This window comes from Bubalus bubalis, chromosome 22 (genome assembly GCF_019923935.1).
Source record: "Bubalus bubalis isolate 160015118507 breed Murrah chromosome 22, NDDB_SH_1, whole genome shotgun sequence".
Classification (NCBI taxonomy): domain Eukaryota; kingdom Metazoa; phylum Chordata; class Mammalia; order Artiodactyla; family Bovidae; genus Bubalus; species Bubalus bubalis.
Genome location: NC_059178.1, coordinates 14,250,866 through 14,277,708, shown reverse-complemented (window position 1 = coordinate 14,277,708; position 26,843 = coordinate 14,250,866). Strand labels below are relative to the sequence as shown.

General features: G+C 49.0%; 1 protein-coding gene across 2 annotated transcripts in view; it reads right to left on the bottom strand.

The window, feature by feature from the left end:
- ZBTB7C (zinc finger and BTB domain containing 7C) overlaps positions 1-26,843 on the bottom strand; it is a 305,996-nt gene that overhangs the window by 158,415 nt on the left and 120,738 nt on the right. Inside the window, exons 1-2 of one of the 2 annotated variants that reach the window (XM_045164073.1) lie at positions 7,914-9,177; positions 849-907 (exon numbers count right to left, since the gene is read on the bottom strand). The gene's annotated coding sequence lies outside the window, so the exon portion shown is untranslated. Of the gene's footprint in view, positions 1-848; positions 908-7,913; positions 9,178-26,843 lie in introns of those variants that run through there. The other variant, XM_045164072.1, reaches the window with a different exon arrangement.

The window sequence follows — 26,843 nt, the reverse complement described above, 5'->3', positions numbered from 1 at the left end:
GTCATAGCATTTCCTCCCCTCCCCATTAGACCCATGTCTATGACATCCTCCACATAGGCCATTGGGGTTCCCATCCTGGGGCCTCATCCTTGTTCCTTTCTCCCCAGAACAGCCTCCCTTTTCCATCAGCCCAGCTCAGCTCTCCCTTTACCCAGGACACCTTCCCTAACCACTCCCATCACCAGCATTTCTGCCTGTGCCATACGGGCCAGAGCAGGATGCGTGCCCTTTCATAAAGTTCTTTCATGGTTTCATGGGCAGATGTCTTCTCTTCCCACATCGGACTGACCATTCCTCCAAAACAGAGCCTGAACCTGCAGCCTCTCTTGTATTTCTCAGGGCCACCAGATAGTACCAGGCATCTGGCAAATTAACAATACTCCCAGATGGAGTAATGGACTGGGTCATATGATTGCTCTCAGTTTAACACGCTGCTAAAGGGCCTGTATGAGAATTTACTGTTCTAAATAAGATCACCCTAGCAGCAAACTTGGAATTGTGCAAACTGTTTGTGGCCCCAGGGCAAAAAATTAAAAAAAAAAAAAAACACATCATCCTCATACCAAAGGAGTCCGGCTTTCCTCACACACCAATCGACCCCAAGGGAGCTGCTCTCTATCATGAGCCAGTGGGCACCCTCCACTCAGAGGGCAGAGCCGAGGCTCAGACCATGAGCCTTCACAGCCTTCCATCCCTGGGTCCAGTCCCACCCAGCCAGAGGCACCTTCCAGAAGAACCAAAAGCCCAACTTCATCCAGGTCACGTTCCCTTCCCCAAACGGGGAAACCCACCCACTTCCCAGGAACACTGTCAAACCACAGACCGAAGAAAGCAAAATTCAGACTCACAAGCGACCACGTCTTCTTAAATTTCAGGCCAGCAGTTTCTGTGCAAACCTGCTCATTTCCTGCAAAGAGAAGAAAGGGATGGAGAAGCATATTAGCATCTGCTCTGGGTATCCTTCAGCAGTTTCCTGGCCAACCTCTGGCTTCTGCACCTTCTCTGCGTTCTCACTCCCAGCAGCACTCTCCCCTCCCAGGAACACCGCATGCTAGTTGGGTGGGCGCCCCTGGCAAGATCCCCCCTCCTCCGGCCGTGGGTTCGGCCCACGTCGCCTCCCTCCCCCTCCCCGGCGCCATGCCAGTCTCAGATTGACCACTGCCTCCAATTCCCTGAAGGCGCTGGGCTTCTTCCCACTCGGAGTGAGGCCTCCTCTTCTGTAGCATGGGGTTGCCTAGCAACCCTGTGCGCCAGCTCAGAAGGCCCTCCTAAATTGGACCTCACAGCACAGGGCATCTCCTTGTACAGCTGCCTGAATCTTAACAATCTGGTTCTGAATAATAACACAATGGTAATTGCATGCATGGGCCCCAAACTACATTTAAATAATGTTCAAGAGCTGACACAAACCAACAAAGGCCAGAAAATGCATTTCGGAGGTTGACTGTAGGGCCAGGCAGGACGTTCGGTGCGGGAGAGAGTTGACACCAAAGACTTGAGTTAATGACAATGCCAACCTGAACTGTGCATTCTCCTGCCTCTCTGCCTGAGCATGTCACCACTTTAATGTGCTTTAGGTGAGTTTGGGATCTGTAGAGGCAATTAATGGTCAGCAGTTGTGATGCCTCAAGACAGGATGTCTTATTGTTCTTCGGCAATGATCGGAGAGATTTTTGGAGGAGGTGGGGAGGACATAGGACCAGAAGGGAGCATTGTGCCTGTGTGATTTCCCGTGGCTTTTACGATTGTGGCTAAATACATTTTAGAAGGTAGGAGAAAGAACTTACCAAGCAAGAGTGCAGAGCATCTGCTACCTCAGTGAGGGACAAATTCAACATGACTGATGCGTTTCAGGATAAGAAGTGAAGGCAAAGAGGCCTTGACGCTGGCTAGCACGCAGACGGCAGCCACTTAGTGTGGCGTGGGGAAAGGCCGTGTGCACGCAGAGTCCAGCCTGCAATCTGTGTCCCTGGCAGAGGGTAATGAAGAGCTCTGCTCAAGGCAGAAGAGTCTTCACGCGTGGGAAACTGCAAGCTGACAATCTGTTCCTCATGGAGTGATAGCAGTGAGGGTCAGCTGCTCCCTCCTGATGATTTGAAAACCCAAAGCACTTGTTTTTAAAAGCTCAAAATCATCCTGCAAGGGATTTAAACAGATAGCCGCACACCCATGTTCATAGCAGCATCACTCACAATAGGCAGGAGATGGGAGAAACCCAAGAGTCCATTGGACGAATGGGTGAACAAAATGTGGTTCACATGTATGACGGAATGTTACTCAGACTTAAAAAGGAAGGGAATTCTGATATATCCTTCAACATGGATGAACTAGAAGACATTATGGTAAATGAAAATAAGACAAAACGACAAATGTTGTATGATTTTACTTATATGGGTATCCGGGCTTCCCTGGTGGCTCAGACGGTAAAGAATCTGCCTGCAATGTGGGAGACCTGGGTTCGACCCCTGAGTTGGGAAGATCCCCTAAAGAAGGGAAAAGCTACCCACTCTAGTATCCTTGCCTGGAGAATTCCATGGACAGAGGAGCCTGGCAGGCTACAGTCCATGGGGTTGCAAAGAGTCAGACACGACTGAGCTGACTTTCACACTTCAATCACAGGGCAGTCAAATTCATAGAGACAGAAAGTAGAATACAGAGGTTACCAGGAGTTGGGGAGAGAGGGGAATGGTGAGTTAGTGTTTAATTTGGGGAAGATGAAGATGAAACTATATGTTCTAGAGATGTATGGTAGCAATAGTTGCACAACAATGTGAATAAACAACGCCACTAACCTATACACTTAAAGACGGTTAATACGGTAAATGTTATGTATGCGCTGCTGCTAAGTCGCTTCAGTAGTGTCCGACTCTGTGCAACCCCATAGACAGCAGCCCACCAGGCTCCACCGTCCCTGGGATTCTCCAGGCAAGAACACTGGAGTGGGTTGCCATTTCCTTCTCCAATGCATGACAGTGAAAAGTGAAAGTGAAGTTGCTCAGTCATGTCTGACTCTTCGCGACCCCATGGACTGCAGCCCACCAGGCTCCTCCGTCCATGGGATTTTCCAGGCAAGAGTACTGGAGTGGGTTGCCATTGCCTTCCCCGAATGTTATGCATATTTTACCACAATTAAAAAAAAAAAAATCCTCCTGTGGTAACACAGCTTTTCTCACTCAAGGACAAACTGGGCTGTGTCACTCTGGGCTTGCAAACATGGTGTTCATGCAGTAGCATCACGGATGCAGGTGTCTGAGCATAACAAACAGGATCTCCTTGTGCCCACTTCATGGAGTCCGAACCCCATCACCGCCCAGAGCGGGGACCCCTTCCACCCAGCCGGGCCCATCCCCCACACTCGGGACCGGCTTCCTCCCCCAGGCACATGGGCTCCTTCTTGCCCATGCTGCCTGCCCAGAAAGCCATTTCCTGTGGCCTCCACCAAACCAAATCCGACCCTTTCTAGTGGATCTACGTTCTGCGAACGTCACAAAGCCACCCTTGAGCATTTGTTTGGGAACGATTCTATATTCGTGTCTGAAGGGTTTGTCTCTCCCCTAAATTCTCTGGAAGGACCTTTGGACCGGGATTGTCACTAACATTTTTTTGTCTGCCACAGGCTCTGAGCACACTGTGTGCTGTTCCCTCAAAGCTCTGGGAGGGAAAATGGGCTGTGCCTCCTTTCACAGGGAATCCGGGCACAGCTCCCTGCCTGGGGTGCAGAGCATACCTGCTGGCTGCAGAACCCTCAAGCTAGAAACTCCAGGCAGGTGAGCGCGTCCCTCCAGCCATTTTGAGGTGTAACTCAATGTGTGCAATAAACAATTGAACATTTACAGATTTTATTAATTTGGAAAGGTCATTAGAGCTAACAGCTTCTGTGAGTGAGAGTGAATAAATAGCATGGATACTTTTTTTTTTCCTGCATCCAGATTTTTTTTTCTTGGAACGTGCTTTAAGCCTCAAAAAATAATGTTACGAGGGAAAAAAAAGGGGGAAAACATCCAGGCTTAGGACTTCCCTGGGAGTCCAGTGGTTAAGACTTTGCCTTCCAATGCAGGGGTGCGAGTTCAACAGTGGCCAGAAAACCAAACAAAAAACAGAAACAATACTGTAACAAATTCAATTCAATAAAGACCTAAAAAAAAATCCAGGCTTGTGAGATAAGAAGAGTCTGAGGAAAGTTCCTGACAAGCCTTGTTCCCTCTCTGAGCCTTGGTCTTCTCCTTTGCTAGTTAAGGAAGTGATCACGAACGTCCCTTCCCACAATTATGGTCTGCGGTGAGAATGTGAAGCTATCAACTTTCCAAGCTAATAGTTACCCATCCCTCACCCCATCCATCCTCCCAAATGTTGGGCACGCTTTCACCTCTGGAGAAATAAGGTTCAAGTTCATGGCCCCTCAGCCAGCAAAAGGTCCTTAAAGATTTCAAGTGCCTTCCTGGACCCTGACCTGGGGGATCTCAAACCCAACAATCTGGCTGCCTTGCTCTCATTAAGGAACACTCCAGACTAATGACTTGTTTCCTCGAATCTCCAGGAAGGGCTGGAAATGGGCCAAAGGACATCATCACCCAGGCTCCGTCTCCTCAGCCCTTGGCTCCATGACCAGTCGGCGCTGTCTGTCAAGGGCCAGACCTCTGCAGGGAGCGCACGCCTGGCTCTCCCCGAGGAGACTCGGAACCAGAGGTCAAGGTGCCGAGGGGTCTGGCTCCAGCCTGCTGTCGCGTGTAGAAATGCTTGGCCCTTGACCAGGCTGTGCAGTCCAACCTCCCTCCCTTTCTTCACTCTCAGCCCCTCTTCTCTCCTCCCCAAGCATACAGACACTGAAGGTGGGAGGCCCATACATGTCTGCAAATCTGTGGCCACAAACTTCTAGGTCCTCTTCTCTGATTGCTCCTGGCTTTCAGTAGCAATAGGAAGACTAAATGTGACTCAGAACTATGAGACTAACAGCCTAACACTTGTACCAACATTAGAGACCAGGGTTCGATCCCTGGCTCAGGAACATTCCTTGAAGAAGGGAATGGCAATTCACTTCAATTCTTTCCTGGGAATTCTCATAGAGAGGAGCCTGGTGGGCTACCATCCACAGGGTCGTAAAGAGTTGGGCACGACTGAGTGACTAACTCCAATATTAATTAATATTAGCTAACACTTTTGTGATGCTTTATAATTTAAAAAAGTGTTTTCCCACGTACCTGTCTGGCAGGTGGGATAGAGTTAACCGTTTACTGAGCAATGGCAGTATTCCAGGGTCTTTGCTACCTGTGGGGATGCACACAAGAGAAGGTGTGGTCCCTGCTTGCAAACTCCCTCCAGGACACTGTACAGTCAGGAAGATGGAAGCACAGAGAAGCTGAGTGACCTTCTCAGAAGAATCCAGCTCACAAGCATCCTTGCTCAAACCAAGCCCTAGAACTCAGAGCCTTTTCCAGGTGTTCCCTCAAGGCCTGCGAGTTTTAGTATGAAATCTCACCTGCATGATGTCAACCAGAGGGACCAGACAGAGCACTGCATGGTTTGGGGACTGTGAAAGTCTAGGCCCAGAATGAACAGTGCCTGTGGGTCAGGCCATATTTGGCCCTGGACACCTGAGAGGAGGAGGCCCCAGACTGGAGACAGGTCAGAGCCTGCTGTAGGCATGACGTTGGCCCCTTGTGACCTTTCTGCTCATGGATAAACACCATTGTTCTCGATAGCACCTTTGTAGAGATGCTGCCTTGAGAGCTGACGCAAATTCATGAAATCTTTTTCCTTCTTTCTTTTTTTAAATCAGCACTAACCTTTCTCTTCTAAGATGCCACAGCACTTACGATCAACATGTGACAGAAAATTGGTGTTGTTCTTCTCAGGGTCTCTAATGGCTTTTTGAAAAGCATCAAATGTCCATGCTGAAGCAATCCTGTAAATCTCTCACTTTACAACCAGGATACCTGAGTCCAGAGAGGGCAAATGTCTCACCCCAGGTCACACCAAGGACAAGACCAGAAGCAGAACATGGGTCCCAGACTCCCAGCCTGGGGCCTGCACACACCTAGTGGGTGGTGGGAGGGTTCCCGTGCGTCCTGTGTACCCTGTGCCCCACAGCAGCCTCAGCAAGCACGCAGGGCTGGGAGGGGCCTGTCTGACGCTGGATGCCAGCAGGTAGACTACAGCCTCCTCCCACCACGCACACTATCCCTGCCGCCGCAACCCCCTCCAGGAATGACTTTGAAGCGACTGACTCTACCTCACGAGGAGGGGTACAGGCTGTGAGAGGTGCCCTCAGGGGACAGGGAGGTCATTAGTCTCTGCTGCAGGGCCTTGCAGCTCCCAGGAGGCCATAATGCTCTGGGGTTTAGAGCCAGACTGACCCTGCCATGGACCAGCTATGTGACCTTGGACAAGTGACTTAACCTCTCTCTGCTTTAGATTTTCACCAGCAAAATGGGCAGAATAATGGCACTGACCTCCTACCTCCCGGGGCTGAAACAGAGATGAAACGAGCCAGTGGGACACACTTGGCACCAGGTGCGGCACCTGTGTTCTCTGGTGAGGACGGTGAGACCAGCTTTTCCCTGGGAGATCAGCCCCATCGGGGAACGCAGACTGTGTGCTCGCTGCTAAGTGCTAGCTCCTAGCTCGAGCCCAGCACATGGATGAGCGCTGACTGCGCTCCCATGGGAAGTGCTACTGGGCTGGTGGCAGCCCAGCACCTGGTGAGAAGACGCCTGGGGTGACGAGCTGTCGCTAGCGTGGGTCAGCTGAGGTCTATGGTGACAGAGACGCAGGGGCTTCTCTTCCCAGGATCCTTCTGAGGCTGTGTTATGTTGGTTACAGTTTGCTTTTTCTGCTAATATTAAAATTAACCACACTGAGGTCATAAAATGGCACAGACAGTCCATCTCGTGTTTGTCTAGTCCTTACAGAACCAGACATGCTCTGTCCATAGGATCCAGAAAGCATATACTTAAGTATTCACCCGAGGGAGCTGAAAACTTAGGTCCACACAAAAACCTGCACACAGAAGTTTATGGCAGCTTTATTCATAATTGCCAAAAGTGGAGGCCATCAAGATGTCCTTCAGTGGGCGAATGGAGAAATAAACTGTGGTACATCCATGCAATGGAACATTACTCAGTGCTAAGAAGAAATGTGTTATTAAGTCATGAAGACATCAAGGAGCCTTACATGTGTATTACTAAGTGAAAGAAGCCAATCTGAACGGGCTACATACTATATGATTCCAACTATACGACCTTCTGGAAAAAGAAAAACTATGGAGATAAGGAAAAGATCAGTGGTTGCCAGAGGGCAGACAGTCCAGATAAACAGGTGAATCACAGGGGGTTTTACAGGGAAGCGAAACCATTCTGTGTGACCTTGTAATGGTAGACACATGGTTTTATACATTTGTCAAAACCCGTAAAACTGTACAACACAAAGAGTGAACTCTAGTGTAAACTACGGACTTTAGTAAATAATGATATACCAATAGATTGACAGCTGCACACTATCATATATAAAACAGACAAACAACAAGGAATTACTATATAGCACAGGGAACTATATTCAGTATCTTTTAATAAACTATAATGGAAAAGAAGAAAAATATATACATACATATATACATACACGTATGTATAACTGAATCACTTTGCTGCATACCTGAAGCAAATACAATATACTTCAATAAAATAATAAATAAAATAATGTATCAGTATTGGTTCACCAATTATCACAAATGTACCACATTAATGCAAGATATTAATAGTAGGGGAAACTTGGAGGGAGGGGAAGAAAGAGGGTATGTGGGAACTTTGTACTTTCTGCTCAATTTTTCTATAAACTTAAAACTGTTCTAAAAAAATAGTCTATTAGTTAAAAAAACAACCAACCCAAAAACACAATACTCAGGGCCAATTAGTACCCACCTCCATCACTGGGCCCCACTGGGTGCCACGCTGGGGTCTTGGAGGAAGGTCCAGAGACCAACACGGTCCTTTCAACCAGAAGTACAACCACGCCTGTCCGAAGTGCTAGAGACTGTTTGGGAAAGCCAAGAGGGCAGGCCAGCAGGACCCCCTGCCCCGCCCAGCTGGTGAGGCAAACAGAGGCACGGACCCCAGCAACCGGGACACTTCTGCTTGCCAGGCAGTGACTGAGCATTAACTCACTCTTCCTGAGCACATGCCCTGTGCCAGGCTCACCGCCACTGCCTTCCAGAAGGGAGTCAAACAGAGACCCAGCCCATGCCCACAGCCAGACTCCACCCAACCTTTACTGTTCCTCCACCCCCAATAGCCGATAGAGTAGGTGCTCGATAAACATTCCTTGAATTCAACAGTGATTACTTGCATGCCTCTTTATTTCCCCACGAAAGGAAAGAATCTGATGGTAAGCTTCCCTTTCCTCCAGCAAACTCCTGAGTATTTGCTGAACAGAATAAACAGCAGCACCCCCCACACCTTAGGGGAGACCTTGCGTTTGGTCCAGAGGCCACTTTCCCAACCCTGGGAACACATTCAGAGGGGCTTCCCCCAGACGCACTTGCAAATGCGATGTTGCTTGGCGTTGAGAGCCCACTCAACAAAGGGACATTTCCCTGCTTTTCCCTGGAAGTGCTGCAAAGTGTGTGTGTGTGTGTGGTCATTGCCAAGCAGCCTGCAGGGCAGTAGCATGGCCCTTGGCCCCGGGGCTCAACATGCGGGCATCTCGGGGAAACCCATGAGCTGAGGTCCAGCCCGCAGGGCACCAGTCCAGGTTGGTCTGCTCTGATTGAGAGAGGAGAGAGAGGTGGGGGGATGGGGACAGGAAAGTATGCGTGTGTCACTGGAGAACAGTGTCTTCCAAGGCAACCAAATCCTCTCAGTCATTGCTTTGGCGGGTGATGGCTCCCTTGGAAGTCTGAACTTCTGCGACCTTGGCCTAGAACCTTAAAACAGCCTGAGGAGGAGAAAGGGCTGAACCCAGAGAGCCGAAGCCAAAGCTGGGGCCTGGGGCCTGGGATAGGGGAGGCAAGAGAACCTGTCCAAGGAACAGAGGCCCAATCTCTCTGGTCAGGCTGCCAGCCCCAGTCCTGCTGCTCAATCACACACGTTTTCTTTTTTGTCTGGCCTCAGGGAAGTATTCCTGGGCTTGGGCAAATCTGAGCCAGGGCTAACAGCAGATCCTTGCCTGAGGAACAGGGAAAGGTTATCCAGGCCCCCAGCCCCCAGGGGCCCCTGCCCACACTGCCAGGGTAAGAAGGAGGAGGGCGCCCACTGAGGGGGTCCTTCCCAATGCTCTCTGGCTGGTGAGGCAGGATGGTGAAAGCTCAGTGGAACCTGAGTGGATGCAGGGGAATGATAGAGAATAGTCGACGCTGTAATATTGAACAATGGTTTAAATCTGGGGAAAAATGTTTTCTTTCCATAACATAAGGAAGAAAGCATGACAAAGCCTTCACGTCTGCAGGGCTCCTGAAGAAGGCATCTCAGCGCAGCAGAATTCCCACAGGGGCTGAGGGGCGGAAGGGAGTCTCGTGGGTTTAATAACAAGGTTCTATGTGCCTGCCTTCATTGGCTGATGGGGTCTGGGGCTGCGTGGGCTGCCCACTCTGCCTGTCCGCCTGGTTCTGCTGCCTAGTGGGGCTGGGACTTCGAGGCTGGTGTGGGCACGCGTGTGGGGAGGGGAACCGGAGGGCCCTGGGAGCAAGGCTGCCTCGTCAGCCCCCGTGGGGACGGACATCAGGCTGGCAAAGGCGGCATTCGGAGGTCCACGCGGCAGAACCAGGAGGCGGGCCTGCTCTGTCTTCGTGACCACAGGCTTCCCGTTGGTGGCTTTTCCCGCCTGTGTGGGTCTTGCCCTTGTCCTGGTGCCCTGCACCCTATCACTCATACTCCTCCCTCTATCTAAACCTACTTTCCAGGAAGTTCTATCTCACCTGGTGTCCACTGTGATAGGAATAACTAATACCAGGCTTTCTCTGGTGGTTTGGACGGTAAAGAATCCGCCTGCAATGCAGGAGGCCCAAGTTGGATCCCTGGGTCGGGAAGAACCCCTGGAGAAGGGAATGGCAACCCACTGCAGTATTCTTGCCTGGAAAATTCCACGGACAGAGGAGCCTGGTGGGCTACAGCCCATGGGGTCGCAAAGAATCAGACACAACTGAGCAACTAGCATGCTTTCTCTTAGAGAAAAAGATGCTTTCAGCCCCCTTTCAGATGGAAGAAAAAAACTGATTCCCCCGGGAAAGGATTTACTTGACTTTTTATTTTCAAACTCCACTGTTTACTCTGCACCCCAATGATGCGAAAGACAGACCTGCAGGTGACACTGTACCTGCAGGCACGGTGGCCAGCAGGGTCCAGGCAGTGCGGGTGGTGCAGCAGGTGTCTGGACAGGGGGCGGGCGACGCCCACAGCCCAAGGAGCACCTGGAGAAGGCCGCCTCCGGAGCTGTCCCCTGCGGCCCCTGCTCCCCCGGGACCGCATCACTCCCCCGGCTTGGACAAGCCATTTTATTATCCAAACAAGGGCACTTTGAGAATGAAAGGGGACGCTGTTAATAGTCACCAGGGGACAGTAGGCATAAAGCGGCTGTCCCAGGCCAACCATGACGTGTCCCTTCAGCATGTCAACCAGCCTCTGGGGCCTGGGAAAGTTGAGTCAGAACTCTTCCCTGGAACTCCCACCGCCCGACTTAGAAAGAGATGTCTCCTCAACCACCCAGCTTCCCCTCCCACGAGGCATCAGAAGCGATCCCGACAGAGGCCCCCAGGCGCACCAGGGCCGCAGGAAGCACTACTTGCATCTGTGTGGAGTATGAGAACAGTCCTGGCCACCCGCCCACCTGGAAGGCCCACCCTCCGATTTCCCCGCAGGTCCCCCCAGCTCTCACCCCCTGTAAGAAGTCTGCCCGGACACCCCACGTCCCTCGGCATTTTGTGCATCACCGTCCCAGCTCCTCAGGCACTTGGGCATCTTCCCCACCTACTCAAGCGCTCTGAGGGGAGGTGCCATCATGTGTCATTCATCTCCGGCCCCGCCCATCCTGACTCCCCCCTGACCCCACCCCAGTGCCTTGCTTACAGGAAGTCTCTGATTTAAAGGTTTTTGAAGGAACTGAGTCGAACGGAACTACAACTTTCCCTTGAGAACTGGGGACCCAGGGAGGGAACCCAGTGTCCTACAGCCCGTAGGAAGTCCGTGGTTCTCCCACATCAACTTTTCAGGACAAATATTCCTGAATCTCTATGTCCATTGTGGGGGCTTTAGTGCTGAAATTTGTGCAGTCCTGCAGGGTGGTGACTGTGAGATGGGAGTGTCTGAAATAAAATCCAGAAAGGGTCTCAAGAAGAACTCCAATTTTATAGCTCAGGAGAGGTGTTGGGTTGAACCTGGGTGAGAACCTCTCCTCGGCACCTAAAATCGCCCCGCATCTTGGAAAGATGAGAAAGCAGTCAAGACTAAGTGCAGGAGGGCAGTACATGCAGTAAGCTCAGCGGGTAATCAGTGAGGGCTTCCTGGAGGCAGCAGACAGTAAGCAGAAGCTGAAGGAAGGGGAAGATATGAAGAGTCCGGGCAAAGGGCAGTCTAGAAGAGAGACTCTTAGCAAACAGGCATAGGTGGGAGTGGTCAAGCATAACCAAGGCAGTGAGTGAGCAGATGTGGCTGGAGAAGGAGGTGTGTGTGGAAAGGCCAGAGTTGCAGCCATGAGGGCAGATAAAGAACCCAAACGGCAGCTGCCTCTGAGCTTGAGTCTCACGTATGGAGTCACCCTGCTCCCTGTTCTCTCAGGGTGGGGTGCAGGGTGCGTAGTTTGGGGAGAGTGCAATGTAGGCTGGACCTACTGCTCAGGCCGCTGGGTGACAGCTGGGAGGCAGCAGAGGGGCTGATCCAGGTTGAAGCCATCCTCAGTTTTTTTGTTTTTTTTTTCCTGCTTCTCTTTGGCTTCTCCCAGTTCTGCCAGTTTTGGGAAACCCAGCCAACGAAGCATCTGCGGCTGATAAGTGTGATCTCGCCCTGCATACCAGCCTCTGAGTCAGAAGAGTGGGAGTGAGTGTCCAGGAGATGAAGCCCACCACAAATAAGCTATGCAGGAAGCCCTCTTAGCTGAGATGATTAGTCAGTGAGCTGAAACATTTTAGCATCTTACATGTTTGTATATTCACTCACTGAACTTTGGATATAAAGCCAACATGTTTCTCTACCTTCACATCTCCTGGATGTAATTGTTCTGATTGTCTTTCTGGCATAAACCACACTTATTTCTAAGTATGGTTTTCTTAAATGGAATGAGAAGCTAAACACACTTGCAAAATAATCTGAATGCAAAAGTCTCCCTCAATTTCGTGAATATTTCCCCAACCTTTCCTAGTTGTTTCATCCACATCTAACTCAACAGCATTTTTTTTTATTAAATAAAATGAACTGTTTTTTTTTTTTTGAGCCTTTCCAAATTTTCAACCAATTGTTTCATTGAAACAATTTCTTTTTTTTTTTTTTGCAGTGAGATTTAATTGGTTTGTATAATACTTAATTAAATTGCATAATTACAATAGCAAGTTCCACTGGCGTAAACAGGTTTGGGAAGTAAGCCAGCTGCCTCTAGGAAAGCATTCAGCTCAGCTGGTGGGAGCAGACACGGTGGACATTTTGGACAGCCGCCTTCCTGCCCCAAGTGTTCCTCCAGCTGTGGACATCAGTCAGAGGGATGGAGCGAGCTGATGAGTTTGGCAAGCTGGCTAACCGAGTCGTAGAGAGTGTCTAGTGCTCCCCTTATCAGGACTCAGGTTAAGGTTAGCGCTCTGGGGACTAAGGACCTGGTGCTGTCCCCCAGCCCCCACGACATCTTAGTCCTCACCTGGTTCTCTTTCTCCCACCTCCACACCTGTGCTGAGTGGGCCCCCCGCCTCCAGATACTTCTCCCCTCCTCCCCTCCCACACCCCAAATCTCCTCCCGCTGCAGCTGTCCAGGAAGGATTTGGCAAACTAAGGCCTTCTGCTTTAGCGACAGGCAATAGCCAAATGTACCCCCTCCCAACGGTCATGGGAACTTCTTACACAGATGAGTTTCTGATGACGCAATTTCCGGCATCTGTGGTAGGCTGGCTGGGAAGAGAGGTGAAGTCAGGGAACTGTTCAGGAGTTGTCCTTCAATCACTCCAGGCTGAAATTTTTGATCGTGTCCAACTGAGTCACAGTAGTACACACTTCCCTGAAGAATGCGGCTTTGGACTCACCTCTGCCTTTCATTTTTTCATGCTGCCACATCACTTATATGGTGTGGGATGCCCCCTTTAACCTCTCTTATCAAGTCATTTTCTCTATGTCCAGCCTTCCCTATTTCATGAGTCACACAGAGCAAAAGTTAACTTTTAACTTAAGTTAAATGCCATCAAATCAACCAACCAACCAATCAAAAGAATTAGGAGGGACCTACATCTCATAAAGAGATATTCTCCAGAGGAACACATTTGTACTGGACACTTCTTACTCTGAGCCACCCATCATCCTTTCATCCTTCCTCTTGGCAGAAGAACACCAATTTCCTCCCAGATTACCACTTGCACCTCATAGCCAATGTATTTCTGAGGTGGGTTATGGTTGGCTTAAACCAAGCAGCTCAGTTCAGCTCCCTGGCCATAGTGACCGGAACAAATTCTATCACATAAGATGCAGGACATGTTTCCTGGGGAGCTCTTGGGAAGAAGCTCCATTATCAGAGATATTGAAGGTACGTGTAAGGGCTGGAGCTACTGCAACTGTTTTGCTACTATAAAAGAGTTCAGAGGACAGCACTGAGCTACAGAAAAATGGAGCTGGAGATCTCATCAAGCTATTCCTAAAGATCACTCTGTTTTTTAACTTTATATTTACCTAAGCCAATAAATTCCATTTTTGTTGTTGTTGTTTTACTTTAAAATTTTAACACATATACAAGACTTGAAAAAGTAAAAAGTAATAAAACCCAACAATGAAAAACAGCACTCCTGGCTACACACTGATTTCCAGTTCCCAGAGATCAGATCAGATCAGATTAGTCGCTCAGTCGTGTCTGACTCTTTGCGACCCCATGAATCACAGCACACCAGGCCACCCTGTCCATCACCAACTCCCGGAGTTCACTCAGACTCACGTCCATCGAGTCAGTGATGCCATCCAGCCATCTCATCCTCTGTCGTCCCCTTTTCCTCCTGCCCCCAATCCCTCCCAGCATCAGAGTCTTTTCCAATGAGTCAACTCTTCGCATCAGGTGGCCAAAGTACTGGAGTTTCAGCTTTAGCATCATTCCTTCCAAAGAAATCCCAGGGCTGATCTCCTTCAGAATGGACTGGTTGGATCTCCTTGCAGTCCAAGGGACTCTCAAGAGTCTTCTCCAACACCACAGTTCAAAAGCATCAATTCTTCGGTGCTCAGCCTTCTTCACAGTCCAACTCTCACATCCATACATGAACACAGGAAAAACCATAGCCTTGACTAGACAGACCTTTGTTGGCAAAGTAATGTCTCTGCTTTTGAATATGCTATCTAGGTTGGTCATAACTTTCCTTCCAAGGAGTAAGCGTCTCCCAGAGATAACCACTCTCAATTATTTAGCTATTTCTTATTGTCTTTTCTGGAGTAGGAACTGTCAACCCACTCCAGTATCCTTGCCTCGAAAATTCCACGGACAGAGGAGCCTGGAGGACAACAGTCCGTTGGGTCGCAGAGTCAGACACGACTGAGCGCACATAACCGATCACTGATCTATGGTCTTCAGTGACATATTTCTAAATAACATGCTGCATTAGTCAGCTACGACTTTCAAAACATGCCACAGAACACCATAGACCTGGGTGGTTTAAACAATACAGACGTATTTCCCATAGTCCTGGAGGCTAGGAAGTCCAGGGTCTAAGTGCCAACCAGTCTGGTTTCTGGGAGAGCCTGCTTCCTGGCTTGCATACAACCACCTCTCACCGTGTCTTCACACAGTCAAGAGTGAGTACCCTGGGGTCTCTTCTTATCAGGATGCTAATCAGGGCTCCATCCTATGACCTCACTTAACCTTAGTTACTTCCTTACTCCAAATATAGCCACACTGGGTTAGGGATATAATATTTGAATTCTGGAGGGCCACAGTTCAGTTCAGAGCACACACTACATATAACCACTTACAGAACTTCCATTTTTAGATATTATATATTAGTGCCCCAGAGAGGAAGATGAGGTTTCCTATGCCCCCAACCCCACTTCCTCTAAACCCACATTTCTATCCTCTCCATTCTCCCAACAGAGTGATGCCACCATCTTGGTTAAAGCAATTGTCGGTGTTCACACTATGGTGACTGGGTAGCCGCTGCTCACGGATAAGCCACGTGATGTTCCTTTCTTCCGTAACATTTTCTCTAGTATTAAAAATGGCTTTGTATGCACCTAACATTTATTTACAGGCTTCCCAGGTGGCTCAGTGGTAAATAATCTGTTTGCCAATGCAGAAGTGCAGGAGATGGTGGGTTTGATCCCTGGGTCGAGAAGATCCCCCTGGAAAAGGAAATGGCAACCCACTCCAGTATTCAGAGAACTCCATGGACCAAGGAACCTGGCGGGCTACAGTCCATGGGGTCTCAAAGAGTCAGACATGACTGAGCATACAATCCTTATTTGCACACACATAGAACTGTTCAAATCCCTCTCCAAACAGTTCAGTGCAGTCTGTCCGTTCCTTTTTGTTTTTTCCAGGCGCGATCCCATCCAGAGTTCTCCATGCTCCAAGTCCAGCCTGGACCTGGGCCTTCTGCACAGCTGTCACCTGGGATTTCTTACTCCTTGCTTCCTGAATCCTTGCTTCCTGAATCCCACAGTGTATTCGTGTCCATTGCTGCTGTAACACATTACTGAAAACGAAGTGGCTTCAAACAACACAGATGTATTGCCTTACAGTTCTGCAGGTCAAAAGTCTGAAATGGGTCTCGCTGGACTAAATCAAGATGTTGGCAGCCTTCCTTTTGAAGGCTCTGGGGGAGAAGAGCTTCGAGAGCCTGTCTGTGTTTCCAGCTTCCAGAGGAACCCACAGTCCTTGGCTAAGAGCTCCTTCCTCCATCGCCTAGCCAAGCGACCTTGGGAGAGTCCTCCCCGGACATCGTGACTCTCATCCACTCCTCTGCCTCCTTCGCTTGCTTATAAGGACCCTGGTGATTATATTGGACCCAGAGGGATAACCCAGGATCATCACCCCATCTCAGGGTTAGCTGTTAGCAATCTTCATTCCCTCTGCAAACTTAACTCCCCTTTTGCTCTGGAATCTCACATTTTCACAGGTTCTGGGCATTGGATGCAGTCATCTTTGGGGACCCATTACGTTGTCTGCTGTCACCATTCTCATTTTGATGTACTCGCCTGCTTCATTTTTACAGGTGTGTAGAAGGTACACCCTCTGAGACCATGCCTATTCGAGCCAACTTTATTCCCTCTCCCTCTTGATAGTCTGTTTGGCTGTGAACAGAAAGGTGGAAACCACCTGCCCTTGGAAGACTGGAGGCATTGTTCCCATGTCTTCCAGTTTCCAGAGACACTGTTGGAAAGCTGCGTTCTGTCCTGTTTGTATGCAATCTACTTTCTTCCTCTCTGAAAGTTGTATGAAGCCTCACTTTGTCCTTAACACTCTGGGGCTCCACCAGGACAGGTCATCTGGTGGTTCTCTGCACCCACTGTGACCCTCCATGTAGCCTGGAAGCCCGTGTCCTTCAGTCCTGCGGACTTTCTCACACAGCTTCTCCAATAACCTCCATCCCCTCGAGTGTCTGTGCGCTCTATTTCTGGAACCCTTACTGCTGATCCTTCTGGACCAAGCTTCTAAATCTCCTAATTATTTTTTTCCAACTTCCTATATTGTTGTCTTCTTTTCCTACTTTCTAAGAAAGTCCCTCAACTCACCTTTCAAACCTTCCACTGATTTTTAAATTTCTGCTGTTTTATGTTTAACTTCTTAGAGTCCGCCCTTATTCTTTGAATGTTCCTTTTTTACAACCCCCATTCTCATTTTATGGATGCGTTATCTCCTCTTATCTCTCTGAGGACATTAAGTATAGTTTTATTGAAGTTTTCTTCTGCTCCTAGACTTGGCTTTCATCCCTTCAGCTCCTTTTTCTTTCCCTGTCCAGTTTGTTTATTTCCCTCTCTCTTGATCTCACATGTTATAGACTTTTCTTTTCACAAATGCCAGGTAATCCTTGACCAACATTAATAGTTAAGAGCAAGACACTAAAAAGTCAGTGATTTCTCTATGGGTGATTAGGTAGAAATCTGTTTATTTCTTTGGGGGAATATACACATACATAAACACAGAAACATGCAGATACATACACACATATATTTGTATGTGTAGGCATGTATATACACACAAACATACATATACATACCTACACACATATATACACACATATGCATGTGTGTATATGCACTCAAGTACACATATGTATCTACACAAACACACACACACATATACGTAAACACACATACATATGCACATATACATACCTATTCACACATACCGTATGTGTACAATTTTTTCCTTTTGGGCCAATCAGTTTACTTGCAAAGGAACCTCCCAATCACTCTGCTTGGGGGACAGACACTGGGCTACCAGTATTCTTGGGGCAGAGAGTAGAGAGGAGCTGGAAGTCTCACCACTTGCAATGTAATCTTTAAACAAATGCTCTCATTTTGAGTCTAGTGTGCAAACTTGCTCTCAGCTGCACACAGTGTCTCAGGGTCCAGAACTTCACTGAATCATATTTTTTTGAAAAGAAACGTCTAGTCTTTGGCCAAAGCAGAGAGGGGAAGTTTACAGGAGGGGCTCTGGGTGTAAGGATTCTTCATGCAAATTTTCAACCAGTTCCCAAGTTTTCAAAGCCATTCCTCATCTTACCTTCAGAAGTATGTGACTCCCATTTCTGCTCTGCTTGAGGGTTGGCAGGGGGTGGAATGACTGCTTCTCGAGATTTCTTCTCACTACCCACCCTTGCGTTTCATCTCTCTGCTCAGTGAGCAACCGTCCATCCATAGACTTTCCGCTTCCACATCTTTGCTGACATCTTTCACCTGCTCTCTGCTCCTCTCCTGCTCTCACTGTCCTCGGGGCATCAGGCTCTGTCATTTTCTTTATGGCCATGGGTGGAGGGGTGATTAGAAAGGGGGTTGAGATAAATAGATGTGACCAAGGCATCATGTTTAACCAGAGGTCTCCTTCCGGGCTGCTCTAGGTGGCATTTCCGTTCCCAGAACCAGACAGCATCCTGCCTCACACACTGCAGCCTGCGCTCCCCTCCAGAGCCCTAGGCACACAAGGCTGCCCTGCCCACCCCACCAGCGCACTGCCCAATTCAGGGTCCATAGACCCCTGTCCTCTGCTCACACTTCCTCTGAGTGCAGTGCCAGGAGCTTCTAGTGAGTTCTACCCACTCTTGTTAACAGTCCTCAGCTCCCACTCCCATTTAAGTTACTTCCTCACCTGCTCAACTTGAGTATGGAACCTGGATGAATGCAGCAAGCAACACCCCCGCACTGAAGACACAGTGATGTCCTCAGACACTCTGCAGAGTGGCTTGGTCATGAAGAAGCAGCCAAGAACCCGTCACAGACACAGGCTACCCCAAATCATCCACATCTTCCACCTGGTCTCTTTTGCAAACCTCCTTGAGTCCACAGGTCAGAAAATCCCACCCAGACACATTCTAGGATCCACTCTAATACGCAGTCCTGGCAGATGGCCCAAAGTGGCCGATCCCAAGCAAGACAAGGATGGCCAATCTAACCCCTGCCACAGAGACAGATTCTTTATCAACACCAGGCTCACAGATACTCCACCACACCAACCACAAGCAGGCAGGCATGAAGCATCTAATACCACAGGCACCAGGTGTAAATCTAGAGCAGAGGACACTGGCTAGTGCGTTATTACAGTTTTCTTGTCAATATGATTAAAATTCACTGAGTCATTAGGATCAAGTCTTCCAGAAGTACTGTGCCCCTCACGAAGTGTGGCCCAGAGCTGCCATCAGCCATCTGCCCTCCTCCAGGCTCGGACTGTACGCAACAGCAGTCTAATAAAGGCACTGGGTCCACGCAGCCTTGTGGGTGGGCACGAAGTAGGTGGACTCTCTCTCTTGGGCAGCCTTGAAAAGCCACAGATGTGGTCTCATTCCCTGGGGGAGAGGCCAGTGGTGAATGGCTCTTCTTAGCCCATGCAGGGCAGGGCCACTGCCCTGGGCACTGCCCTCTGGGCCCCACACAGATGGAGACACACCCACAGCAATGTGGGCCATGGCACTTGGGCAGGCAGGCTCTACTTTCCATACAAGATTGGGTCTAAGCAGCCGAACACCTCAAATCTCATTTAAGCCCACGAAAGGCATCGTCATTTAAGCCATTTCTGTAAAGTGAATCATTCCCCCTCCGCAATCCCCTCTCCTCCTACAAAGCGCATCATTTATCCTTTCTTCAGAGATTCAGAGTCTGAAACCCAGGCGTGCTATAAAGAAGACTCAGCTACTTTAAAATGATTGTTTGAAAATAACAACAACAACACCGGAAACTCCCACCCTCCCCTGACAGCTGTGCCTGAGTGCCTGGAAGCAGTTACAAGCCTCAGCTGAAAATCCAGGAGGCTGGCGGCCCACTGAAGGGATGCTTCTGTAGATCCTGGTCAACCTGATCAGATCTCATCTGCGATCCATTCCCATGACGACACCACCCTGGCTCCACCCGGTCCACCCTCTGGCAAGGTCTAGACGGAGCCCCAGTGATTCATGACTTGGATTTTCCAAGCGTCTCTTCCTCCTTCCCTGTTGTGGAGCCCTTCTCCATCTGCACTCACAGGTGTCCTGCCTTTCCCCAAGCCTCTTCCCTGTGTCTTTTCCAGAGCCACCTCCATTGTCTTGGCCTCAGGCACCTCTTTCTTTAAAAATCCATGATGAAATATTCCAGACATACAAAGAGGCATATAAAATAACATCACAAACACCTGTGTCCCCACCACCCAGCCACATAAATAAAAGGCAGCTCTCTCTAGTCCTGGGCCCACATCCCTCCCGGATGCCACACCTCCCGACTCCATGCCTCCCGGCAGCCTTTGTTCCGTTCTTCCTCGGGAAAAGCCCAGGTTGTGGCATACTTCCCAGGTGTCACCTGGACTCTCTGCATTAATTCTCCCTCTGCCCTTCTTGGTGGGCACCCCCAGCCCCCAGCTTCCCATCTTCATTTGTGATTTGACTACTTCCTTATCCCAGAGGACTGCCCTAGTGGCTCAGATGGTAAAGAGTCTGCCTGCAATGCGGGAGACCTGGGATCAATTCCTGGTTCAGGAAGATCCCCAAGAGAAGGGAATGGCAACCCACTTCAGTATTATTGCCTACAGAATTCCATGGACAGAGGAGCCTGGCGGGCTACAGTCCATGGGGTTGCAGAGAGTGACTGACACACTTTCTTATCCTAGAGGGGACCGGCTCGCCAAGGTCCCAGTCTCCCTGGAAGTTACACAGGTGGGCCAGTGGACCTAGGACTTGCAGTGGGTGATACCACGGGCAGGACTACGTCCTTCCTTCCCTCACCAGTGCGCTTGTGGACACGCATGACTTCTTTGTCCATCAGGTGCTGGGCTGGGAAGGAGGCTGGATAGGGGAACACTCTGCCTTCCATGCCTTGCAGTCCCTGGGGGGCAACAGACATATGCACAGAGGCAGCCCCAAAATCAACTGGGCAGCCTGGGATCTGGGGATCCGCCTGTGGAGCAAGCATGGGAACTGCTGAGGCCTGGGGAGGCTGAGAAGGACTGAGGCTAAGCTCCTGGGGTGGCTGAGATGGAGACAGAGAGGGGCAGGGTGGGACCTTCCAGATGAGAGCAGGTAAGTCAGTAGGGAGAGTGGGCAGAGAAGGGACCCACCCTGGCAGCGGAGGATGGAGGAGAGGTGGACAAACAGAGCCCAGCTGGGTGGGGTGCAGGGTAGCACTGGGCTGAGGAGGTGGGTGTTGATCCTGGGAAAGTGGGGGTGCCCGCTTCTGCCAGGCCCACCGGGTTCTCAGATCGCGCTCAGAGGAGGGGTGCCCTTTGTCACGGCCTCCCCAGCCTGATCACTGACTGTGCTGTTGACATTGGCACGGCCCGGGCAGGGGTGGAGGGTGAATGCCGAACGCCCTCTCACCTGCAGCCCGCCCAGCAAACAAAGGCGCCCACAGAGCCGGGAGGCTCCACAGTGCCTGGCGCCCAGCACATGGGGCAGGGGCGGAGTTCAGGCATGGGGGGGTGTTCCGTGCCGCCTCCTGCCCGCGCCCCAGCCTTGTTCTCCCCTGGGCCCCGGGCCGCCTGCCCCCGCCCCTTGCTCACACTCACTGACGCCCCAGCCCCGATCCAGGCCCTTTGTGGAGCAGGTGTGTTAGGGCACAGGTGCCTGGCTTTGGTGCCATCTGTCAGCATTCACCCCTTTTCCTGTCCAAGGCCCTCAGTGCCACCTCCCTCCGGTCCCACCTTGCTAGCAAAGTCCATATGCCCAAGTGGCTGAAAACAACCCAAAGCGTGCCCTCGAGGGTGGCTGTAATTCAGCAGAGCCGAAGTCCTAGCTCAAGGTTCAGGCAAGGAGCAGGGAAGGCGTCTGCACTGAAACCCCCCTGCCAAGGACCGCGCGCCTCCCCGAGCTCCTCTGGGAGGGCCGCGCTACACCCACCCTACCTGGGGAAACCTGGAAGCTGCTGAGAAGAAGGCTAACAGTATGAGTCCATTTTAAGGATGCTCTGAGATATGGATGAACAGACTCTGTCATCTCCTGATTCTAGAAACGCGCTCTGATGGTGCCAGCAGAAGGGGCAGCAGCTCTATGGAGCTGCCTTCAGTCGCTTTTCTTTTTTTAATTAATTTTTATTGACATATAGTTGATTTACAATGTTGTGTTAGTTTTGATGTACAGCAAAGTGATTCAGATATACAAATTTCTTTTTCTTTTTCTTTTTTTTTTTTTTTTGAGGTGGGGTGTGCTCTAATGGTAAAGAATGGCACTAGTGATACAGGGGACATAATGAGACATGGGTTTGATCCCTGGGCTGGGAAGATCCCCTGGAGAAGGACACAGCAACCCACTCCAGTATTCTTGCCTGGGAAATCCCATGGACAGAGGAGCCTGATGGCTACAGTCCATGAGGTTGCAAGAGTCAGACACACCTTAGCGACTAAACCACCACCCGGGCCTGAACCAGGCAGCCCAGCCTGTCAGCCACAGTGTGAGGCCTTCCTTGCATGTCTGTAGTCGGGGACCCTCACTGATGGGCCTCACCCATTCTCTTCAAGATGCCCACCACCTTTTGCATCCTTTCTATCCCTGATTTATATATACCTAGTTGACTACTCCATGAGGTCATACTCTCTGGTGGAGAGAGAATACCCAGAATAGGGTCCCTCCAAAATAGACACACTTCAGGGGGGTAGCCCCCTCCTCTCCACCTCCCCAGTCGTCCCATACCCAGTCTCACACTCAAGACCCTGTAAACCTTTCCTATAAACCTTCCCAACCCCGACCCACACTGTTCTTCCCAGCTAAATGCACACTGCTCTCACTAGCTCTGTGCTTGCTGGATCATTGATTGGGAGTGTTCCCTTCTGGACTGTTTCTAAGGTAAAGCCTCAGAGTGGAAAGCCACTGTAGAGAATGACTAATTCCCCTTAAAACTTTGATGGGAGGCAAGGCCCACACAGAGCAGGAAGGCATGAATTAGAAGGCTTAGAGCTTGCTGGTGATGAACAAGAACTTGACCCCAGGTCTCCCACTCCAGTTTAAGGACCCCTCCTCCTTTTCAGGTAGTGTGGGCATTGCTGCCTTGTCTGCAGCGCAATCCTGGAAGATAAGGCCCAGCCAAAATGAGGACCAAGGAGAGGGTTGCACGGATTAGGACCCTGTGAATGTTTGGTGAATGGTTGTGCTGGGTGTTCCAAGGCCCAGATGACCTCCATGCACCCACTCTTTCAGGGTCAGTGCACGCTTTTGCCAACAGAGCCCAGCTCAGGCCAGAGCCTCCTACAGAGAGCCAGGCATGATCTCTGGAGGGAAAGAGAGGCTGTGTAAATTCCATCTCCTTTGGTCCCACCGGTGATTTCCGCGTGGCCTCTGCATGATCTCTCCTAGCCACTAAGCAAAGAGGTAATGGTGGCAAGGGATAGTAAACAAGAAATAGCTGCTCAGCTGAGGCTGGGGTGGGGAGCAAGCTTGAGTGGGTTTATACCTGCCTAGGGACCAATGACCAGTGGTCCCCAGGGCCCAGAGAACATCCCTCTTTCTCTTCCTGCTGCAGGAAGATTTTTCAGGACACTCAGTGAGCATTTATTGAGGTGCAGCATTCTGCAGAAGGCATTGGGGGATGTCCTTTCCCAGTTTGTTTATAGTTTGGTTAAGACAACACCTGAATTAGTAAATGAATTTTTAGTAAGGTTGCCAAATACGAAGTCCATAATCAAAAATCAATTGTATTTTCTATAGACTAATGATAAACAAATGCAAGATTAAAAAAGGAAATTAAGTACCACTTACAATAGCATTCAAAAAATTAAATGCCTAAGAAGTAAATCCAATGAAATATGGGCATAGCATCTATACTGAGAGATATAAAACAATGTGAGAAAAATCAAAGTAAAAATGAAAGTATCAGCCGGCTCTTTGTGACCACATGGACTGTAGCCCGCCAGGCTCCTCTGTCCATGGGGATTCTCCAGGCAAGAATACTGGAGTGGGTTGCCATCCTTTCTCCTGGGGATCTTCTCAACCCAGGGATCGAACCTGGGTCTCCTGAATTGCAGGTAGATTCTTTACCATCTGAGCCACCAGGGAAGCCCAAGAGAAATCAAAGATTAAACAAATGGAGGTGAAAGGATCAATAGTTTTCAGGTGTCTATTTTCTCCAGTTTGATCTACAGATTCAATGCAAGTTCAACAAAAATCCCAGCAGATTGGCCCACATGTGTTTGTGTATATGTGTGTGAAAACTGACAAGTGATTTTAAAATTATATGGAAATTCAAAGAATCTAGAATAGCCAAAGCAATATTGAAGGACAAAGTTGGAGAAGTTCCACTGTGCGATATCAAGACTACAATATAAAGTTCCGGTTCTTGGACAGGTACTTAGACTGATAAATTAGATTTTATTAAAATGAAGAACATGGTTAAAAAATCATTCCGAGAGTAAAATGGCAAACCACAAAGAAAAGATACACGACAGAGAACTGATATGTAGAATATAGCACTGCAAATGAGAAATAGACAGACATGCCAGTTAAAAAAAAAAGGGAAATTATTTGAATTGGCACTTCACAAAAAAGGATACCAAAGTAGCCACTAAACAAACAAAATCATGCAAATGCAAAAATAACAACACAGTGACATACCACTACATCAACCAGAATGGCTAAAATAAAACACCAAAGTGCTGGTGAGGATATGGCGCAACTTAACTGTTAAATTTCTGATAGAAAAGTAAATCTATAAACTAGTATTTCAAATAAGTGTTTGGCAATACCTACAACAGCTAAATAGATACACACTAGAGAAGAGTTCAGCAATTGAACTCTTAGGTATATACCCAACAGAAACAATATTTATGTACACTAAAAGATATCAGTACGAATGCGAATGTTCATAGAAGCTTTTTTCCAAAGTATTCTTAAACCAGAAGTGACCCAAATGTCCATCAGCAGTAGAGCGGGCAGGTAAATTGTGGTATAGTCACACCATGAATACCACATAGCAACAAATGGGAATGAACCTCTGGCATATTCTTAAAAATGGATGAATCTCATGGATATAATGCCAAATGAAATATAAAAGGAGTGAATACTGCAGGATTCCATTTATATGAGTTCAAAACAGCAAACTATTGCATGATGATAGAAACCATGGTGGTGTTTATTCTTGAGAGGGTCCCAACTGAAAAGAGCAAGAGGGAGCCTTCCAGAGGGCTGGAATGTCCTCTAACATGACCATGCTTTGATTCTGAGAGTGTTGACTCTCGTAAAAATTCTTCAAGCTTTACATTTCAGATTTGAGCACTTTCCCAAGAAGGTGGAGGGGGCAGGGGCAGGATTTCAGTGGGGAGACAGGAAGAGAGTAAAGCAGGACCAGTCAGGGTATAAGTGAGGGCTAAAGCTGGCCTTGGGTGGCTGTCCCTGTGCCCAGGGGCCTAGCCGACGGAGCAGAATTCCAGTAAAGAGGTTAATGCATCGGAAGTCAGCCCCAAAGGTAAGAAGACACCTGCACCAGCACCTAGTCCTCTTTGAAAAGACAAGTAAACAAGAGTGACCTTTGGAAAGGGGTCATCAAGTGCCACTGCCACTGCGGGGACCGTCCTCTGATGTGGCCACTGGGGACCAAGAGGCCGGTATCTCAGGCCTTGGTTTGTTTCAAAGGCTGGCTGCTCTGGAGGAAATTAATAAATGAGTTTTCTTCTCTTCTTCTTCTTCTTCTTCTTTTTTTTTTTAAATCCAATCTGCAAACACACTTCTCTCCTACTTATTTCCTGGGAGAGGAAGAGGGGGAAAACAATTGGCTCGGAGCCTGCAGCCTTACCCAGATAAGAGAGATGTGGCTTTACTTTGTATAATTCCTGCAGGCTCTTTAACTGTTTCCGCCTACCCAATGTGGAATCTGTTGCCTGCCCCAGGAGGGCTCTGTTAGCACTTCTTGCCTGGCCTGATCTGGAAGCTCTGGGTATCCAGCCTCATCCACCCGCTTCCCACCGTCCCAGACTCTCTGTTGGCAGAAGGATGGCTCAAGGGGCCACTTCCTTATCTGCTCCTCCTTTCCCCACGTAGTTTGTGATTTATTGATATTTGTTTGCTTTGAGCCATCCGGCAATCTGGTTTTATCCCCCCACCCCACGCCCGGCACTTGTATTAGCGTGGCTCTGGAAGTCTGTTATTTGGATTTGCTCTCCATCTGTCCCGCGCTCCGTGTTGCTGTTCTCCATGCTATACTGTTTAAAAATAAAGTCGAAAAAGTAACAACTAAATAGATGACAGCCTGGCAAAAACAGCAGCTGTTGCCCATAAGGCAAAATAGAAAATATTCTCCTGGATGTGTTTATACAGAGATGGATATTGCAGAGTAAGATAGACAAGAAAGAGGTCTCAGCCAGTGCAAGATCATTTAACCCTCTGATGCTGAGAAGGGGATGGATGAACCACGCTGGCACCTGTCACTCAGTCCTTGGCTTCAAAATGCGCTGCACAGAGTCTAAAGAGTCTGGACAGGCATTTGGTTGGTGGCTGGAAACCTCTATGAGATGAGTATCTCCATTCTGACTCCAGGTACAAGCCAGATCTAAGTCAAATCATCAAGCCCAGGCACTGGGACTGATACAACAATGAATTTCCCATGAATTCTGCCCCTGACAAACTTAAATCTTAGTTGAGTTAGCGTGACACAAATTTACCAAAAGTTCACAAGAAAATTCATTTAAAACTTCTGTCATATGACATGCTCCAATACTTTGGCCACCTGAGGTGAAGAGCCAACTCATTGGAAAAGACCCTGATGCTGGGAAAGATTTAGGGCCGGAGGAGAAGGAGGTGACAGAGTATGGTTGGTTGGTTGATATCATCGACTCAATGGACACGAGCTTGAGCAAACTCCGGGAGATGATAGTGAAGGACAGGGAAGACTGGCGTGCTGCGGTTGCCAAGAGCCGGACATGACTGAGCAGATGAACAACAATGACCTCAAAAGCACAAGTGACACGAGAAAAAATAAATCAGACTTATACAAGTTTAAAACTGTTTTCCTTCAATGAATATCATCAAGAAAGTAAAAAGACAACCTACAGAATGTAAAAAAAAAAAAAAAAAGTGCAAAGCACATACCTATAAA